The sequence below is a fragment of the Copadichromis virginalis genome, linkage group LG2 (assembly GCF_057382275.1).
Source record: "Copadichromis virginalis isolate Kocher_CV1m ecotype Utaka linkage group LG2, C_Virginalis_male_GT1.1, whole genome shotgun sequence".
Taxonomy (NCBI): Eukaryota; Metazoa; Chordata; class Actinopteri; order Cichliformes; family Cichlidae; genus Copadichromis; species Copadichromis virginalis.
Genome location: NC_140619.1, coordinates 13,010,797 through 13,019,362, shown reverse-complemented (window position 1 = coordinate 13,019,362; position 8,566 = coordinate 13,010,797). Strand labels below are relative to the sequence as shown.

The 8,566-nt window shown below is 39.3% G+C and overlaps 1 long non-coding RNA gene across 3 annotated transcripts; it reads right to left on the bottom strand.

Moving 5' to 3' along the window:
- Positions 1 to 4,849: 4,849 nt before the first annotated feature.
- On the bottom strand, positions 4,850 to 7,914 carry LOC146717063 (uncharacterized). Of its 3 annotated transcripts, none has more exons than XR_014922694.1 (5): positions 7,633 to 7,914; positions 7,155 to 7,218; positions 6,643 to 6,795; positions 6,186 to 6,276; positions 4,850 to 5,602 (listed from the first exon to the last, which is right to left on the bottom strand). It is a non-coding gene; the product is annotated as an uncharacterized LOC146717063 (long non-coding RNA). The 3 variants fall into 3 exon arrangements; XR_014922695.1 differs by having other exon boundaries at positions 7,155 to 7,190; XR_014922688.1 differs by having other exon boundaries at positions 7,155 to 7,914.
- Between the last annotated feature and the right edge of the window lie 652 nt (positions 7,915 to 8,566).

Below are 8,566 nucleotides of genomic sequence, written 5' to 3'. Positions count from 1 at the left end.
CTTTTGTCTAAAAAGACATTAAAACAAACATTCAAACTAACTTGACAAGAATTACTGCCAATACTGAATTACTATTCCCATGTCAGCTAATAATTGAACTTTGACCTTTTAACCATAACATACCACTATTTCTTTATTTTTTCCTGTCTCATTTGTATGAAAAATTTCCAAAAGCAAATGGCCTGTATTTGTATAGCACTTTATCAGCCCCTAAGGACCCCAAAGCGCTTTACACATTCAGTCATCCACCCATTCACAATGGCAAGCTACATTGTAGCCACAGCCACCCTGGGGCGCATTGACAGAGGCTGCCAGACACTGGCGCCACCGGGCCCTCTGACCACCACCAGTAGGCAACGGGTAAAGTGTCTTGCCCAAGGACACAACGACCGAGACTGTCCAAGCCGGGGCTCGAACCGGCAACCTTCCGATTACAAGGCCAACTCCCAACTCTTGGGCCACGATCACCCACATTTCCAAAAGTATTGTATCAGTTGTTGAGTTATGATCACTACCAACAGTGTTGGGAAGGTTACTTTTAAAATGTATTCCACTACAGATTACAGATTACATGTATTTTGTAACATATTCCATTACGTTACTCAGTGAGAGTAAGGTATTCTGAACAGTGTTGGTCAAGTTACTTGAAAAAAAGTAATCAGTAACTAATTACTGATTACTTCCCCCCAAAAAGTAATCCTGTTACTTTACTGATTACTTATTTTCAAAAGTAATTAATTACTTAGTTACCTAGTTACTTTTTAAAAACACGATTTACAACCTGAATAGGTGATAGAGCGATAGATCTTTCAGCCCAATTCTTCTTTTTCTTCATAATCCATCATATAAAATGTAATCAAATGGAAAAGTATCTTTTTTTAACTTGTTTTATCAGTTTTAATCTTTTAACTTTATGCATCAAGCAAAAATTAAATTATATGCAACATTCACTGACTGGAATAAATTAGTTTAACATTTAAACCTATTTTCTACACATTCCAGCACATAAAATAAAATATTTTTTGTGTTTACACTCAGTCTTTCAAATAGATGCAAGTAAAACACAGCAGAAAATAAATAAAGTCAAAGACTCAGCGGTCCTGTTGCTCTATTTTCACCTGTAAAGCAGGAGTAGGGTAGGCGGAGGTTTACCCTGGTGCAGGTGTGCCGCGGTCAGTTGAAGAATCCGCGAGTTTCTCTGTGAATTTCCCATTACATCGTAGCGCACTCGGTGCTTGCTCGGAAGTTTAGGGGTTTTTTTTCGCTGTAAAAAGAAGTTTTCTTCCCACGCACAACGGACGCTAATGTTTTTGTCACTTTTTATGGAATCAAACTTAAAGTAAGGTCAGTGCTTCCACGCTTTAAACGCTGCACGCTCATACTCTCTCCCGCACTCGATATGTGATCCATTGTTGATCTGCACACAGCTGTTATCACGAATGTCGCACTTGCTTACGTCACTGTCATGAGACATTCTCGCAAAAAAAATCACGGTTTTAGTAACGCAGTAACGCAGCGTTCCTACGGGAAAGTAACGGTAATCTAATTACCGTTTTTGCAATAGTAATCTCTTACTTTACTCGTTACTTGAAAAAAGTTACAAGTAACGCGTTACTGCCCATCTCTGATTCTGAATACTTTGGATTACTTAATATATTATTGTTACGTGTCTGCAGGCTGCATGTTTTCTTTCCCTCTCCTTTTGTTTGCCGTTCCCTTAGGTCGCAGACTGCAGGCTGATGTCAATCTGGGGACGTCCAACTAATTAGAGGAGGGAGGCCCTGATTGGACAAACCAGGAGTGAACACCTTGATAAGGAGACTCACCTGTGGCTGGGTGCGGCACTCTTCCCTCCTTTGAATTGTTTGGCACATGTGTGACGGTTTTCCTGCTGTCTTGCTTTTGTTTGATGATTGTGGTGGGAGTAAAGTGGACTAGGTAAGTTTGGGGACCCCATACACTTACTCGCGTGGAGTCATTTTGTTAGAAACACTAGGCAAGTAGGTTGGTGCCACCCATGTAATTTTGAGCTTGTTTTAAGTTGAGGTTTAGGGTCTTTCTCTCCTGCTTGTTGCTTTTCTAGGATAATAGCTCAGCTCAGCTAAGTTTTGGTTTTGTCTTTTTGGTTTTTTTTTTTTTTTTTTTTTTTTTTTTTGTTTTTTTTTTTTTGGCACAACCTAACTGTCCCTTTCCCCCCACATTTGTTGTTTGAATCTGGGTTATTTATTTTGTGAGAGCACTGCCATTAAACCTTTTTCATAACACCTGTACCGAGTTTCCGGAGTTGTTGTGTTATCCCCTCCTGCCCTCGAGGAGACGTAACAATTATCAAGCTTTTTACAACTACATGAATGTACTATTGCTGTGTGATTTATTACTGTTACTGAAGGTTACTCGCCATACCAATACCAACTAGATTTTTAAATCTTAATATAAAATGAGTAACAGTAGGGTGGACAGTAGGTAAGGCCGCACTTTATGCATCGATCTCGTATAGAAAACAGGTTTGCAGCTCCGAACCGTTGTAAAGAGACCTCTGGCGGGCTCGTAATTAAAAAAAATTAAAATTTAACATCATTATGCAGGCCACAAGTAGGGGTGACATGGGCCGCGAGATTAGGACACAGGCATTAGAGCCTCTTGATGCGTGTTTTGTTTGGGTTTCCACCGGTGTGGAATTACCAAAAATAGATGGCATAGCCTAACATATGAAACAGGAAAAGACCGCTGTGTAATCCATTTATTTCAACAAAGTAACTGTATTCTGAATACCGGTAATGGAATACAGTTACTCATATTTTGTATTTTAAATACGTAACGCCGGTACATGTATTCGATTACTCACCACATTATTATTATTATTATTATTATTATTATTACTCATTATTCACCTGTATCAACCCCTGGGTGGGGCTATCATTCCCTCACCTGTGCAACCCACCTGGAGCTGGTCTGAAGCAATCAGTCTCAGATATTTAAGACCAGCATTGACATAGTCTCATCAACTAACTTCACTCTTTGGATCACGTCACGGCTTAGCCCTCAGGCCTTGCCCATTTCTTGGACTCCAATCCATACTCTCAGCTCTTCACGTGCCATCTCTTGGGAAGCTTCCAGCTTTACACCTGCCTGCCCTCCTGCCACCTTTTGCTCACTGGATCTCTCAGAACCCAGGTCAGCCATTCCACTCTGCCCAGCTCACCCGGAGATACACCTTGTTCCCTCAGAGCAACTCTAAATCCACCTGCAATGTAAGCCACTCCCTCAATTAAAAGCCACAATCACCTAAGAGATCCTTTTTGAAACATTCTAACCCCTCTCTGTCCACTCTCCTCAGTGCCACCACACTTCAGCCATGACTCAGTCCACCTCGTTAGCTCCCCCAGGCTCTCACCCTGCTAAGTGGTACATTCTAAGTTGCCAAATTATTACATTGAGAAATAAAGAACAGGTCTTAAAGTATGAGGTTTAAGACTTTAGACTCTTGACTGCACAGCTGAACACCTCAGCTGTGCACCTTATCGGTGACTACATACTGTATATATGTGTGTGCTTCTTTTTTAAAGGCCCCTGTGGTTTTGATCTCTGTGATTTTGTCTTCCAGAAAAGATTTCTGACTTGAATATTTTGACATGACATCAAAGTCACCAAACAGGGCTAACAGGGGGATTTCTCCATGAGATCAGTCTCCAGACATACTGTACATGTCATTATCTTCTCCTTTGCCCTCCCGTCACCTCCTCAGATACGCCAGGAGCATATCATCCATCAGGAGAGACACCCTCCACGCAAACCCCCATTCCCACTTTACACATGAGCGTGGATGTCGTTTGTCCCCTGGCTGTTCACTGCTCTGACCGGGTTGGCAGCGTTCACACAGTCTGGCTAGCTGAGTTGTCATCTGACATTTATTACAGTTAAGGATCATCCTGGCATGTGTTCTCTCTCTCTCTCTCTCTCTCTCTCTCTCTCTCTCTCACACACACAGGCAAACACACACTTTCACACCTCTCATAAGGCCAGGAGAGCTAATGACTGAGATGGCTGGGCTTTAAAAAAGAGAAAAGGAAAGGTGAGAGAAGATGATTCATCTGAGCTGCTCTCCGCCAGCGATGAGTGCACTGAAAAAAATATGTTGTTGGATTTACTTAATTCAATGGTGGACATTTGTTGCACACAGATGTTTTGCTTTGGCAGCAACTTAAACAATTGAGTTAAATTAACACAATTTATTCATGTTCAATAAACTTGTGCAATTTGTGTTGATAAAATGTGACTTAAACATGTTTTGATGAAGTAATTTGAGCTCATGTTATCCCAACACGATTCAATAACTTTTACCCAATACTACTTGGTCACTTAAATACTACATGTTATCTTCAAATTACATTTTGCTATTATATTCTAGTATCAAATACACAATTTTCAAATGGAGGCCTTATAACAGATTGTATTGTTCTCTTCCAAGATGGTTGCTGGCATCCACCAGTAACCTTTCAAAACAAAATGTCTAATTTCACTGCATTGACAGTAGGTAAAGAATTAAACTGACATTACTCCTCTACTGAATCTATATAAATCAACAGTTAAATAATGTCAGTTCTTCCGTGTTCTCTGGAATCAATCACAGCAAAGAAATTGGACTGTTTCTTTTGAAAAATGTTGGGAAAGAACAATACAAAACATTCTATTTAAGGCCTCTAACGTCAAGATTCAGTTAAACAACAATTATGACTAAACAATTTGAGGTAATGTTAGTTTCCATTAACATTAAATTAGGTTACTGAATTGGCAAACACCTTCCTATTAACACTACCCATTTTACCCCAATAACTAAAGAAATTAGCACTTGCAGGTCAAAACCTTTATTCAAGAGATGCAAAAATAACATTGATACAGTGACTGTCAAAAATTACAGCACTGATCATACTGTGACATCTTGGTTCAAAACAGCACACTTAGAAATATTCAACGTTCTTTACTTCAACTGAATGAAACTGAAAATACCATTTCACACGACCCATATGGGATATTTAGACTGTATAACTGTTCACGCTACATCTCTTCACTAGTAAAAGAAAGAAAAAATACAAAGAGAAATTTAAAAATGCTGCCAAACAGACAAACAGAACTTGTACAGAGCAAAAGGAAAAACAAACAACAACAAAAAACGGCTCGTCCTCATGGCAGTTGCAGAGTATATAAAAATGAACCCTGCGATCCGTTCCTGGAATTGAGCTTCAAAAATGCAGCAGAACAAGTGTGAGATTTAAATGTCCTCTCACCTAGAGCTGGTCACCTCACATGCATAACAGTGAGCTTCGTTGCAGGAGCAGTTTTGTCTTAGTTGTGAGCTTTTCTTGAGAGCTGAGTTGCATCCAACTCCATTACCACCCATTGAATCACCTCAAAAGTGTAGCAGAGTTGTGATGGGTAACTCATGTTGAAGGAATAAAAAAAGGTCCAAACAGCATGGCTACTGCAAAGGTCACGTTATCCAGATCTTGAAGAACAACATCAGAAAAGTCATTGCCTGCCGCATCCTCTGGAGACAGATGTTCATTGTGGTTTTCTCAATCTGTGCAGTGGCCTCAGTCAAGTCCTGGTTAAACACAAAACATTTCTTTAAGATTCCTTTTTAAACTCATCTCTTTTGAATCTACCAGTTCTAATGTTAGAGTAATTTAAACCAATGCAAGCAACATAGTAAATAGCTATAGCCAAAGAGTGGCCTGCCATGCTGCCATTCATGGTCTAACAGAGTTTCTAAGAGAGGGTGAAAAACATAATAATTTCAAATGCTTTACATTAGTTTTTACCGGCCCATCAGAAATCCAGGTTATGTCACTCAGAAGATGTTAGAATTTAGACTTTCAGCCCCACAATTTGGTTAGCTGTTGGTCAGTTGGTCATTTTTTCAAACAAAAGCTAATATAAATATTGGTGGGATTTTCCTTTGTTCATTAGAATGACAAATTTAAAGTTTCTTCACACTGATGTGACCCCTAATACAGGGGTGGGGATGGGGCCTCAAGGGCCAGCGGCCGAGTTCACTACCAGGCCTCATGTGAACTTCAAATTATTAAAGAGGACTACTGGTCCTAACCAGTCCAATGAGGATCAAGTGGATAACTAAATGCATTTTTAAATGTTGCAAAGCCACAATCTACTCATAAAACACTCACCATGAACTCCTGCACCAAGATGTTGCAATTGTCTTTCACACAGATGCGGAGCACTTTGATGAGGGACTCCGAGCATTAATGTCATCCTTGACTATTATAACAAAGAAAACAGAGATTTGTGAACTTTTCAGTAGCACAGAAGAAAATGATCCCAGACAAAAACTCTTGACTTTTTAAACCAGTCAACATGCAACACCAGCATCTACAAAGCAATATCAAAAGTTCCTGTTTGACATCAACTTTATGGATATATAGTTTCCAGAACATTTATTTTTAAAAAAAGATAATTTTTTCTCAGTGGGCCAGTAAATGCATGACGAAAATTATGGCATCCTTTTAGTGGAATCATTACTCACAGGTAATAGTTGACTGTTTCAATGGATGTAGCATAAAAATCTTTTACTGACCTAATGCAATACATATACACTTTGTAGTTAAAGAATTTTAAAGTTCTTACTGTCATTATGGCAGCTACATCCTTTAGCTTTGTGCCCTGTTCCCCCGATCACTTTGCAAACACTTTCAGCAGACTGTCAGAGAAAAACTCAGCTCCGTCAGAAACCTTGACTGTAAAGGCATGGTTGGGATGCACTGGAATGCTGCATTTTATCTGAAATGACATAAAATTATTTTGAAATAACAGCAGGCACTGTGCTTGGTTAATCAGTAATGTTTTGTTGAATAAAAACTGTGTTTCCAGATCTTATGGGATTAAAAAAAATCCAAAGATGTTTGTTTCTGATTTGCAACCCAACAACCCACAAGTTACAACCTCATTTCAGTTCAAGTGTGCATTAATGCGAGTCCAGTAATCACCTTTCTGGCAATACATACAGGTATAAGTTAAACCTATGGCAGATTTTGGATCTCTCAGTTGTATTAATAGGGTGAGTATGCATGCACCTAATAATTATAAAAAAACCTATTATAATTAAGTTACAGAAACGAAAATAGAATATACTTTCTTACCATAACACCTTGAACCCACAATCCATCAGCTGACTCCTGGTGAAATGCAGAATAGAGGTCATCTCTCAATGTGCAGCAAAAAAAACAAAAACAAAAGGACAGCAGGTGAGGGCAGGAGGGGTAGGGATGTAAGCTAGCATAATGCCGCTGATGATATTAGCTAAAGCTGTTCAATGTCCAAAATCTCACTAACACCACGGTGCAGTAAATACACAATGTAACTGAAGAGTCAGTTGACAAATCTATTCACACAGAAAACCAAATTATGTTATGAGTGCCTCGTAATTAGGTTTAATGTGATATTACGGCTCTTGTGCCAAAGACAAATTCAAATGAAAAAGCGCCAATTCTTTGACAACAGATAAAACAGCAAATAAGCTAACGGCTCTTTTTTAGCATGTTACATGGCGACACTCTAGACGTTTAACTACATTTGGCTGAATTATGGTAAAAATGAATTCAAAAAATCAAGACATACCAAAAACGTAGAGTTGGCTGCTCGACTTGACTGAGATGGATGCCTTTTTTAAACCACGATCCAAAGCCCGCGAGATGAAATCACGCGTGGTTTCACGAGATTTAACGTTGCTATCTTATTGACTTACGTCACCTGAACATGATATGAACAATTTAATACACCCTTTCTGCATATCATGTAGTTTTTACACTATATAGTTACATTTAACTTTAAAACATGAGGCAATTGTGTTAAATGCATGCAAGATGCTTACATAAATCCAAGAGATGGCCAGTCCCTTTTTTTCAGTGTGACGGCTGATTTATGATTCAGCGCCGACCTGTGAGAGCTTAGAATCATTTCCCCCCATTTCTTATTTTAATTCCTTACCGCAGGTGACGGCGGGAGGGATGGGAGCCAATTATCTTAAGTGTCTTTCTGCTCTCTGTCAGCCACTGACAGTCGCTGCTGAAGCTCTCCAGTCGGCCTGTGAACAGGTGACTGCCGCCACCTCCTCTATTACAATCAGCTAAGGTTTTTCATTTGCGTGGCAGCTTTGGGCTCACAGTATAAATATCTGAATGTGGATCTTCCTGCTGCAGTTTGACCAGGACAAAAACTGATTTTTCTCTTGACAAAAGGTATCCACTCTCCAAGATCAAAGTTTTTCTTGCATTCAAATTCTCATGACCTGTGAACTCTGCTTCAGATATAAAGTTCATTATTTAGAAAACAGACACACTGTTTGTAATTTCAACTTTGACAGTGTTTTTGCATGCAATACGTCTTACTGAATGGTGCTTGTGCAGTTGTGGGCAGTATCCGTACAAATACTGTACTTAATTGGAATTTTCAGGTACCCGTACCCAAATATTTTGGGGTATTTGTTTTACTGGCAGCCTTTAACTTTTACTCCATACATTGACAGGGTCATTCTCAAATGTCTTATCAATTA